The following is a 13226-nucleotide window of genomic DNA, read 5'->3' as shown; positions in this document are numbered from 1 at the left end:
TGTCGTACGTATCCTTGCATACGGTGTTCCTGCGGATGCCGTTGACGAGTACGTACGAATTGGAGAATCTACAGCACATGAGGCTTTGAAACACTTTTGCACTGCCATACAAACTGCTTTTGGGGGGTACTATCTTAGGAAACCTACTCCTGCTGATATCGCTAGGCTTCTCCATGTTGGAGAATCACGCGGCTTTCCTGGTATGCTTGGTAGTGTCGATTGCATGCATTGGGAGTGGCGTAACTGCCCAACTGCATGGAAGGGGATGTTTACCGGTCGCGGTAAACACCCTACAATGATCCTCGAAGCTGTTGCCTCATATGACTTATGGATTTGGCATGCATACTTCGGCATGCCAGGTAGCTGTAACGACATCAATGTTCTTCAGCGTTCTAACCTGTTCGATTCGCATCTTCATGGTGATAGTCCACCAGTGAGTTTCTCCGTCAATGGACACACCTACAACATGGGATATTACCTAGCAGATGGTATTTATCCGGACTGGCCAGCGTTTGTGAAGACAATCTGTCATCTGTATGATGTGAGGACCCAACATTTTGCCACTGTTCAAGAGTCTGCTAGAAAAGACATTGAACGAACATTTGGAGTACTACAGAAGCGATGGGCCATAGTTCGTGGTCCTGCATATGGTTGGTCTCCACAACACATTGGAGATATCATGAAAACATGCATCATATTTGAAAGGGAAATGTGCCTTTGGGCCATTTCTAAGTATTTTGGTGATTGAGTGCAAACACAAGTGCTTAATGTGAAAATATGCCCATGGATGAACAAAGTGCAAATCACAAGTTAAGGTATGTTTCTAAGCCTTAGTACATTGGTTTTGTGTACTAATATATTTGTCTAAGTGTTAGAAACAGATAAAAGAAGAGAAGAGAAGACTTGGCTGTGTACAGCCAAGGGGCTGTTTCGGTCTGGGGCACCGGACTGTCCGGTGGTGCACCGGACAGTGTCCGGTGTGCCAGGCTGCCTCGGCCGAAGAGGCCGCTCTCGGGTTTTTCTCCGGCGACTTCGGCTAAAATTCACCGGACTGTCCGGTGTGCACCGGACTGTCCGGTGAGCCAACGGTCGGCCGGGCCAACGGTCGGCCGCGCGATCGGCGCGCGACACGTGGCCGAGCCAACGGTCGGAAGGAAGCACCGGACTGTCCGGTGTGCACCGGACTGTCCGGTGCGCCAGATCTACAACGGTCGGCAACGGTCGGCTTCGCTTTTTATGGAAACAAATCGGGCACCGGACAGTGTCCGGTGCGCCCGACGACAGAAGGCAAGAATAGCCTTCCAGATGTGCTCTCAACGGCTCCTAGCTGCCTTGGGGCTATAAAAGGGACCCCTAGGCGCATGGAGGAGAATACCAAGCATTCTTTGAGCACTCTTGATCACTCACACATCAATCTCGCGCACTTGTTCGACATTCTAGCGATTTGAGCTCCGTTCTAGTGTGCTAGTCTTTTGAGCTCAAGTCTGGGTCTTGTGTGTGCGTATTCGCTGTGATCTTTGTGTTGTGTGTGAGTTGCTAATCCCTCCCTTGCTCTGTGATTCTCTGTGAACATCTTTTGTAAGGGCGAGAGGCTCCAAGTTGTGGAGATTCCTCGCAAACGGGATTGAGAAAAGAAAAGCAAGAACACCGTGGTATTCAAGTTGATCATTGGATCACTTGAGAGGAGTTGAGTGCAACTCTCGTCCGTTGGGACGCCACAACGTGGAGTAGGCAAGTTTTGTACTTGGCCGAACCACGGGATAACCACTGTGTCATCTCTGTGATTGGATTCGTGTGGTTATTGTGTTTTGACTCCTCTCTAGCCACTTGGTATAAACTGTGCTAACGCCTAATCAAGTTTTGTGGCCATAAGTTTAAGTTTTTACAGGATCACCTATTCACCCCCCCCTCTAGGTGCTCTCAATTGGTATCAGAGCCGTTCTCTTCAAGAAAGGGACTAACCGCCCGAAGAGATGGATCCTAAGGGGAAGGGAATTGTGATCAACGACAAGGAGAAGGAGTCCTTCGTCAACGAGCCAAGGGATGACAAGTCCAATGACTCGGGCTCGGGCCACAAGCGAAAAGATGGGAAGAAGAAGAAGACAAGACGCATCAAGGAGATCGTCTACTACGACAGCGATGAGTCCTCTTCTTCCCAAAAGGACGACGACCACGACTACAAAAAGACGGTCAATTCGAACTTTTCATTTGATTATTCTCGTATTCAACATAGTTCGAATTCGCATTTGCTTTCCATTCCTCTTGGCAAACCCCCACACTTTGATGGGGAGGACTACGGATTTTGGAGTCACAAAATGCGTAGTCACTTATTCTCTCTCCATCCAAGCATATGGGAGATTGTGGAGAATGGAATGAAATTTGATAGCTCGGATAGCCCTATGCTTATAAATGAACAAATTCATAGAAATGCACAAGCTACTACTGTTCTCTTAGCATCTTTGTGCAGGGAAGAGTACAATAAGGTGAGTGGCTTGGACAATGCCAAGCAGATATGGGACACCCTCAAGATCTCTCACGAGGGGAACGACATCACCATGCTCACCAAGATGGAGTTGGTGGAGGGCGAGCTTGGACGATTCGCCATGATAAGGGGAGAGGAGCCAACTCAAACCTACAACCGGCTCAAGACCCTTATCAACAAAATAAGGAGCTACGGAAGCACGCGTTGGACGGATCACGACGTCGTCCGCCTAATGCTCAGGTCCTTTACCGTTCTTGATCCTCATCTCGTGAACAATATTCGTGAGAATCCCAGGTACACGATGATGACGCCCGAGGAAGTGCTTGGAAAATTCGTGAGCGGGCGGATGATGATCAAGGAGGCAAGATACGTTGACGACGCATTGAACGGTCCACTCCACGAGCCTCAACCCATTGCTCTAAAGGCAACGAGGAGCAAGGAGTCGCTTCCTAGCAAGGTGGCGCAAATTGAGGCGGCCGGTCTTAATGAAGAAGAAATGGCCCTCATTATCAAGAGATTCAAGACGGTGCTAAAGGGTCGCAATGGACAGCCGAGCAAGACTAAGACCAAGGGGAAGCGATCATGCTTCAAATGCGGTAAGCTTGGTCATTTTATTGCTAACTGTCCCGATAATGATAGTGACCAGGAAAAGGGAAACAAGAGGGAAAAGAAGAAGCATTACAAGAAGGCAAAGGGCGAGGCGCATCTAGGCAAGGAGTGGGACTCGGATTGCTCCTCGTCCGACTCCGACAATGAAGGACTCGCCGCCACCGCCTTCAACAAATCGGCTCTCTTCCCCAACGAGCATCACACTTGCCTCATGGCAAGGGAAAAGAAGGTAATCACTCGTAATGCTAATACTTATGATTCTTCTAGTGATGATGAATCTAGTGAGGATGAAATTGATTACTCTAGTTTATTCAAGGGATTGGATAGAACTAAGATAGCTAAGATTAATGAGTTGATTGATGCCTTAAATGAAAAGGATAGAACCTTAGAGAAACAAGAAGATCTCTTATATGAAGAACATGATAAATTTGTTAGTGCTCAAAATTCACTTGCTCTAGAAGTTAAAAGAAATGGAATACTTTCTTGTGAACTTTCTACTTGTAATGAAACCATTTCTTCTTTAAAAGGTGAAATTAAAGATTTAACTACTAAACTAGAAGTAGCAAGTAACTCGTATGTTGAAAATATTACAATTTGCACTAGGTGTAAGGATTTTGATGTTAATGCTTGTAGTGAACACTTAGTTTCCATTTCAAAATTAAGTGATGAAGTGGCTAGTCTTAATGCTCAACTTAAGACTAGCAAAAGTGATTTTGAAAAACTAAAATTTGCTAGGGATGCCTACACGGTTGGTAGACACCCCTCAATTAAGGATGGACTTGGCTTCAAGAGGGAAGCCAAGAACTTAACAAGCCATAAGGCTCCCATTCCCGCCAAGGAGAAAGGGAAGGCCCCTATGGCTACTAGTGCTAAGAGGAACCATGCCTTTTTGTATCATGAAAGAAGACATACTAGAAATGATGTTTTTGATTCACATGCTTATGACTCTTATGCTATGACTGCTTCTAGTTCTCATGTTATGCATGATAGAAGAAATGTTGTTCACCAAATGCCTAGGAAAAATGTAGTTCATAATGCTCCTAGGAAAGTAGTAAATGAATTTTCTACAATATATCATGCTTTGAATGCTTCCTTTGCAATTTGTAGAAAGAATAGAAAGATAATTGCTAGGAAGTTAGGGGCTAAATGCAAAGGTGATAAAACTTGCATTTGGGTCCCTAAGAAGATTTGTGCTAACCTTGTAGGACCCAACATGAGTTGGGTACCTAAGACCCAAGCCTAAATTTGCCTTGCAGGTTTATGCATCCGGGGGTTCAAGCTGGATTATCGACAGCGGATGCACAAACCATATGACGGGGGAGAAGAAAATGTTCACCTCCTACGTCAAGAATAAAGATTCCCAAGATTCAATCATATTCGGTGATGGGAATCAAGGCAAGGTAAAAGGGTTAGGTAAAATTGCAATTTCCAATGAGCATTCTATTTCCAATGTGTTTTTAGTAGAGTCTCTTGGTTACAATTTACTATCTGTTAGTCAATTGTGCAGCATGGGATATAATTGTCTATTCACTAATGTAGATGTGTCTGTCTTTAGAAGAAGTGATGGTTCACTAGCTTTTAAGGGTGTATTAGACGGCAAACTTTATTTAGTAGATTTTGCAAAAGAAGAGGCCGGTCTAGATGCATGCTTAATAGCTAAGACTAGCATGGGCTGGCTGTGGCATCGCCGCTTAGCACATGTGGGGATGAAGAACCTTCACAAGCTTCTAAAGGGAGAACACGTGATAGGACTAACTAATGTTCAATTCGAAAAAGATAGACCTTGTGCAGCTTGTCAAGCAGGGAAACAGGTGGGAGGCTCTCATCACACCAAAAATGTGATGACGACATCAAGACCCTTGGAGATGCTGCATATGGACCTTTTTGGACCCGTCGCCTATCTGAGTATAGGAGGAAGTAAGTATGGTCTAGTAATTGTTGATGACTTTTCCCGCTTCACTTGGGTGTTCTTTTTGCAGGATAAGTCTGAAACCCAAGGGACCCTCAAGCGCTTCCTCAGGAGAGCTCAAAATGAGTTTGAGCTCAAGGTGAAGAAGATAAGGAGTGACAACGGGTCCGAGTTCAAGAACCTTCAAGTGGAAGAGTTTCTTGAGGAGGAAGGGATCAAGCATGAGTTCTCTGCTCCCTACACACCACAGCAAAATGGTGTGGTAGAGAGGAAGAACAGGACGCTAATCGACATGGCAAGGACTATGCTTGGAGAGTTCAAGACCCCCGAGTGCTTTTGGACGGAAGCCGTGAACACGGCTTGCCACGCCATCAACAGGGTCTACCTTCATCGACTCCTCAAGAAGACGTCGTATGAACTACTAACCGGTAACAAACCCAGTGTATCTTACTTTCGTGTATTTGGGAGCAAGTGCTACATTCTAGTGAAGAAGGGTAGAAATTCTAAATTTGCTCCCAAAGCTGTAGAAGGGTTTTTGTTAGGTTATGACTCAAATACAAAGGCGTATAGAGTCTTCAACAAATCATCGGGTTTGGTTGAAGTCTCTAGCGACGTTGTATTTGATGAGACTAATGGCTCTCCAAGAGAGCAAGTTGTTGATCTTGATGATGTAGATGAAGAAGATGTTCCGACGGCCGCTATACGAACCATGGCGATTGGTGATGTGCGACCACAGGAACAAGAAGAGCAAGATCAACCTTCTTCCTCGACCATGGTGCTACCCCCAACTCAAGACGATGAACAGGTTCATCAACAGGAGGCGTGTGATCAAGGGGGAGCACAAGATGATCAAGTGATGGAGGAAGAAGCGCAACCGGCACCTCCAACCCAAGTTCGAGCGATGATTCAAAGGGATCATCCCGTCGACCAAATTCTGGGTGACATTAGCAAGGGAGTAACTACTCGATCTCGATTAGTTAATTTTTGTGAGCATTACTCCTTTGTCTCTTCTATTGAGCCTTTCAGGGTAGAAGAGGCCTTGCTAGATCCGGACTGGGTGTTGGCCATGCAAGAGGAGTTAAACAACTTCAAGCGCAATGAAGTTTGGACACTGGTGCCTCGTCCGAAGCAAAATGTTGTGGGAACCAAGTGGGTGTTCCGCAACAAACAGGACGAGCACGGGGTGGTGACGAGGAACAAGGCTCGACTTGTGGCAAAAGGTTATGCCCAAGTCGCAGGTTTGGATTTCGAGGAGACCTTTGCTCCTGTGGCTAGGCTAGAGTCAATTCGAATCTTGCTAGCATATGCCGCTCACCATTCTTTCAGGTTGTACCAAATGGATGTGAAGAGCGCTTTCCTCAACGGGCCAATCAAGGAGGAGGTGTACGTGGAGCAACCCCCTGGCTTCGAGGATGAACGGTACCCCGACCATGTGTGTAAGCTCTCTAAGGCGCTCTATGGACTTAAGCAAGCCCCAAGAGCATGGTATGAATGCCTTAGAGACTTTTTAATTGCTAATGCTTTCAAGGTTGGGAAAGCCGATCCAACTCTTTTTACAAAGACTTGTGATGGTGATTTGTTTGTGTGCCAAATTTATGTCGATGACATAATATTTGGTTCTACTAACCAAAAGTCTTGTGAAGAGTTTAGCAGGGTGATGACGCAGAAATTCGAGATGTCGATGATGGGCGAGTTGAACTACTTCCTTGGGTTCCAAGTGAAGCAACTCAAGGACGGCACCTTCATCTCCCAAACGAAGTACACGCAAGACTTGCTAAAGAGGTTTGGGATGAAGGACGCCAAACCCGCAAAGACGCCGATGGGAACCGACGGGCACACAGATCTCAACAAAGGAGGTAAGTCCGTTGATCAAAAAGCATACCGGTCAATGATAGGTTCTTTGCTTTACTTATGTGCTAGTAGACCGGATATTATGCTTAGCGTATGCATGTGTGCTAGATTTCAATCCGATCCTAAGGAGTGTCACTTAGTGGCGGTAAAGCGAATTCTTAGATATTTGGTTGCTACGCCTTGCTTCGGGCTCTGGTATCCAAAGGGGTCTACCTTTGACTTAGTTGGATACTCAGACTCCGACTATGCTGGATGTAAGGTCGATAGGAAGAGTACATCGGGGACGTGCCAATTCTTAGGAAGGTCCCTGGTGTCATGGAACTCTAAGAAACAAACATCCGTTGCCCTATCCACCGCTGAGGCCGAGTATGTTGCCGCAGGACAGTGTTGCGCGCAACTACTCTGGATGAGGCAAACCCTCCGGGACTTTGGCTACAATCTGAGCAAAGTCCCACTCCTATGTGACAATGAGAGTGCTATCCGCATGGCGGAGAATCCTGTTGAGCACAGCCGCACAAAGCACATAGACATCCGGCATCACTTTCTGAGAGACCACCAGCAAAAGGGGGATATCGAAGTGTTTCATGTTAGCACCGAGAACCAGCTAGCCGATATCTTTACCAAGCCTCTAGATGAGAAGACCTTTTGCAGGCTGCGTAGTGAGCTAAATGTCTTAGATTCGCGGAACTTGGATTGAATTGTAGCATACATGCGTTTATGCCTTTGATCATGTTCATTCTGCATTTTGTTGTTTATTGTGGTGCTCAAGTTGTACAAACACTCCCTGGACCTCACAAGTCCGTTGCAAAGTGATGCACAGTTTTAGGGGGAGATGTGTTACAACTTGACCCTTTGAGACTAACCATATGCTTGAGTTTGTTTGCCTTAGTCTCGAAGGAGAATTGAAAGGGAAAAGGTGGACTTGGACCATGAAAGACTTCCACTGCACTCCGATGAGAGGGTAACTAATTCCAAGTTCATCTCATGAACTCTTATTGCCATTTGATCTTAATTGAAGATTTTTGTGAGGCAATGGGGTTAAAGGGCCAAGATTGATCCCGTTTTGGTGCTTGATGCCAAAGGGGGAGAAAATAAAGGCCAAAGCGATAAATGGATCAGCTACCACTTGAGAGATTTTGAAAATAGTAGAATAGAGTTTTTGTTGTGTCAAAAGGCTTTTATTATCTCGTATTGTCTCTACTGTCAAAAGTTGGCCTCTTGTGGGGAGAAGTATTGATTATGGGAATTAGGGGGAGTTTTTGAAATCTTTGATCAATCTCTTTTGGAATGACTCTCTTTATGCTTCAACATGTGTGCTTGACTTAGAGATAGAGATTTGAGTTTGATTTGCAAAAACAAACCAAGTGGTGGCAAAGGATGATCCATATATGCCAAAATTGAATCAAAACCAATTTGAGTTTTTACTTGAAGTGATTTTGCACTTGTTCTAGTTGCTTTATGTTGTGTTGGCATAAATCACCAAAAAGGGGGAGATTGAAAGGGAAATGTGCCTTTGGGCCATTTCTAAGTATTTTGGTGATTGAGTGCAAACACAAGTGCTTAATGTGAAAATATGCCCATGGATGAACAAAGTGCAAATCACAAGTTAAGGTATGTTTCTAAGCCTTAGTACATTGGTTTTGTGTACTAATATATTTGTCTAAGTGTTAGAAACAGATAAAAGAAGAGAAGAGAAGACTTGGCTGTGTACAGCCAAGGGGCTGTTTCGGTCTGGGGCACCGGACTGTCCGGTGGTGCACCGGACAGTGTCCGGTGGTGCACCGGACAGTGTCCGGTGCGCCAGGCTGCCTCGGCCGAAGAGGCCGCTCTCGGGTTTTTCTCCGGCGACTTCGGCTAAAATTCACCGGACTGTCCGGTGTGCACCGGACTGTCCGGTGAGCCAACGGTCGGCCGGGCCAACGGTCGGCCGCGCGATCGGCGCGCGACACGTGGCCGAGCCAACGGTCGGAAGGAAGCACCGGACTGTCCGGTGTGCACCGGACTGTCCGGTGCGCCAGATCTACAACGGTCGGCAACGGTCGGCTTCGCTTTTTATGGAAACAAATCGGGCACCGGACAGTGTCCGGTGTGCACCGGACTGTCCGGTGCGCCCGACGACAGAAGGCAAGAATAGCCTTCCAGATGTGCTCTCAACGGCTCCTAGCTGCCTTGGGGCTATAAAAGGGACCCCTAGGCGCATGGAGGAGAATACCAAGCATTCTTTGAGCACTCTTGATCACTCACACATCAATCTCGCGCACTTGTTCGACATTCTAGTGATTTGAGCTCCGTTCTAGTGTGCTAGTCTTTTGAGCTCAAGTCTGGGTCTTGTGTGTGCGTATTCGCTGTGATCTTTGTGTTGTGTGTGAGTTGCTAATCCCTCCCTTGCTCTGTGATTCTCTGTGAACATCTTTTGTAAGGGCGAGAGGCTCCAAGTTGTGGAGATTCCTCGCAAACGGGATTGAGAAAAGAAAAGCAAGAACACCGTGGTATTCAAGTTGATCATTGGATCACTTGAGAGGAGTTGAGTGCAACTCTCGTCCGTTGGGATGCCACAACGTGGAGTAGGCAAGTTTTGTACTTGGCCGAACCACGGGATAACCACTGTGTCATCTCTGTGATTGGATTCGTGTGGTTATTGTGTTTTGACTCCTCTCTAGCCACTTGGTATAAACTGTGCTAACGCCTAATCAAGTTTTGTGGCCATAAGTTTAAGTTTTTACAGGATCACCTATTCACCCCCCCTCTAGGTGCTCTCAATATTGCACAACATGATCGTAGAAGATGAAGGACCTTCGTCTTTGAACACAAGCTTCGACAACATCGGAGTTTTGGCGGATACTAGTCATGGTTCATTTTCCGAGCGCAATGAGTATATCAACAACAGGTACGACCAACTACATGATCCAGTGAAATATAATTAGTTGCAGGTTGATCTAATCCACCACCACTGGGCGCGGCTTGGATCTGGAGCTGCTTAAGTATGAAGTTTATGTCTGGCATGTGTTAAGTATGTTTATCATTGTCATGTCTACTGTGTTATGTCGTCAGTTATGGTAATCCGAAGGTAGTATGTGTCAAGTAACAAGTTTCTCATGTCGTCTGTTCCGTTATTCCGAAGCTAGTATGTGTTAAGTACGATGAAGTTTATGTTTGTACTATGTTTCTAGTAATCCGAAGCTGGCGAATGTGTAATGCTATAATTGACGAATGATATAAGAAGTCCACTATTATTAAGCAACATGACTCAGTTCTAATATGACAGAACATAAATTTGTCGAGTTCAGAAACATTAAATTGTTCTCGAAAACAAATAAGAGTACTTCCTCAACGAGTGCAATGAACATTCACTTGCTTGACGACGAGCTTCCAGTTACCCTTGCCAGAATCTCCTGTTGTTTTGCCTCTTAGTACTGGCGAAGAAGGGGGTTACATTTTGTCAAATCCATGCTCAATATGAGAACCTCCTGTTCCGTGTCCTCCTTCACCTTTTGTCGTTCCATCTTCATCTTCTCTAAGTTTAGCTTCTTCCTCTCCAATATCAGTTTCTGCCTCTCCTGTTTTTTCATGAACTCCAACTTCTTCTCCTCAGTTGAAGCTACTGATTTGTAGACAGATAACCATTCCAAAGAGAGCTCACCCATTCGTGTTAGGTACTCCGAATCAGTGGATGATGTGTTTTCTGATCTTTGCTTCTTTGCCTTTTCCTTTGCTGAATCACGACCAAGCGGCCTTTTGGAAGTAAAGCTTGAAGGAGCTAATTCTTCAGCAGCATCACAGTCAATAGTATTTGATTGGGTACCAATTGGGTTGGGTGGAGGATTTTGAGTGCTCATGTGCTGGTCCATCCATTTAGGTTGATCCTTCAATATGGACCAGCAATGTAAGAAATGGAAGGGCTTCTTTTCAACAGCAGCAAAACGAGTAGCCGCAAGCGAAGTCTGCAAAACAAAATCAGTTGGTTTTGTCGAAGCGTGTTAGCTTGTTGTCAACATTTACTTAGAAAAGCCTGTTAGCTTGTTCTGAACATTTACATACCTTATCTGCATCAGTCATGCCACTTGGGTTTTGTCGAAGCACAGCCATCATGTATCCTGCAAAGGTAGAACATTGAGTTTTGATACTGTCCCACCTACTCATGAGAGATTTGGTAGACCTCTCTGGCATTGATCCTCTACGAGAGTTGTATGCCTCTGTAATCCGATTCCAAAATCCTTGACGCTTCTGACCAGTGTTCACAATCGGATCACAACTGACAGCCAACCAAGCTTGACACACCCTCATATCCTCTTCAGACGTGAAATTGGCTAGCTTTGTGCGTCGAGGAGGCTTCTTCACTTGAGGTTGTGCTGGTGAGGCCTGGGCTGGTATATCAGGCGGAGGAGGAAGTGCAGTGTTGTCAAACTGAGTGGCATCATCCTCGGATAGGAAACTGCCATATTGTGCCATAACTTGGTTCCAATCCGTACCCATGCTGTACATTCAAGGAAGTCACGTAAGAACCATGTCAAATGAAAGCAGAACCATGTCAATGTTAACAGGACAGACACAAGAAACTCAGAAGTGGTGCACACTAGATATATTGCAGACTTCATAACATTTTACAGACCACGTTAACATAAACATGTCATGAACATCGCGTCCAGATAGTTTTGGACAACATAAACATGACATCAACTAAACCACTGACTTGTGACACACATCTGTTGTGTTCACATACAAAAGAGTACTTCAACTCACATAAACCTAACACATACACATATTCCTTAGGTGCATGGTAATCTAGTAGGGATAGGTGTCGTCGGTGGAGTAGTCGCGTCCATCGTCGTAGCCGACGATATCGTCAGGATTCAACTCTGAATCATAATCAAGCAGAAGCTCATCCTCTGTTTCTGATGATGAGGCAATAGGAGAAGGGGCCATGTGCTCCATCTCCCAGTCTTTTTCCAGAGCTAGGTGATCAAGGTCCTTGGCGAGGTCCTCGATCTGAACTAAAGCACGATTCATTTCATTCAGGACTGGTCCGCTAACTGGTTGGAAGGCACCGTGGACGACATCGACGATGTCGGCACAACGCTGCTCCACTACTTTGATTAAATGAGCCAGTGCTCTTCGGAGCTTTGCGTTCTCCGAATCCATGGTCTACATAAAACATATGGTTGTGTTAATATATGTGGACCTAGTATCGTGCTTTAGTTGAGCTAGTATTGGCAGTAGGCAGTTGAAATGAGCACATGAGTAATGAACATGAATTATGAAGATAAAATCATCATTGAGTGTGTCAAACGAATTGCCCAAGGCATTGTGAATACACCTCGATTCGTATATGAACAAAGCTTGTACCAGAAAGATATTTGGTTAATCTGAACATCAATTTTGAAGAGATAGCATAGTGCTCATGATTCACTCTGTCTAAAACAGTCCCCATGTATTTGTAAATACACATCGATCACTACAACAGAGAATTCTTGTACCACAATAAAATTTTGTGTAATGGGAACCAAATTTATGAACACAAAACATAATGGTCAAGGAATCCTACATCCATCGAATGTATAACCCTAAATCCGTAACCCTAGATGTGGACGAGTTCTACCATTTGAAGTACTAGAATCATAGAAAGCAAAATCTATCTTCAATGTTTACCTTTTTTTCTTCGGATCTGGACCACCCGACCTAATGGACGACGATGAAGAAGGTGGCGTCGAGATGCGCTTGCGTTTCTCCCTAGCTTCCTTCGTCGGCTCCGTCGATCTTCTCAACTTCTTGGCGATGGCGGTTCGACGGCGACGAACACCCACGGAACCACCCGCTCCTTGGATCTTTGACTCGTCGGCGTCGACCTCCTTGCCTCCAACCACCGCGAGCGGTCCGCCTCCGGACCCGCTCGAGCACGGCCTCTTCGAGCCTAGCTTGGGCGGCGCCGCCGAGGAGCAGCGCCGCGAGCCCCCCTCGCCGACTTCGATGGAAGTCGCCAGCGACGGCACAACAGCGGCTACGGATTTTTCACCACCGCGCGAGCCCGAGCCCGAGCCCGACCACGGATACCGGACGTCTGGATTTCTCCACATCTAGCGTGCGTGCGGCGTCCTCTAAAATTTAGAGTGCGATATAGAGTACGTTGCTGGGCGCGTTGGGGACGTGTCTGAACCCTATATTAAGGGTACCGGACGGTTTACCGTCCCTTGCTGGACACAGTCTTATAGATTTAAAGTAGGGGATCTTCCTTTAAAGTATGACATTGCAGTTCACAAATTGTAATGTATATGTATAGACAAGGCTTGAAAGATTATGACTTATAAGACTGACAAAGTATTAGCAGGAGTATATATCTACAAAATAAAACAGAGAAAAAAATGAACCTTTTTTGTGTAA

This window comes from Zea mays, chromosome 4 (assembly GCF_902167145.1).
Source record: "Zea mays cultivar B73 chromosome 4, Zm-B73-REFERENCE-NAM-5.0, whole genome shotgun sequence".
Lineage (NCBI taxonomy): Eukaryota > Viridiplantae > Streptophyta > Magnoliopsida > Poales > Poaceae > Zea > Zea mays.
Note: the sequence above shows the minus strand (reverse complement) of the source record.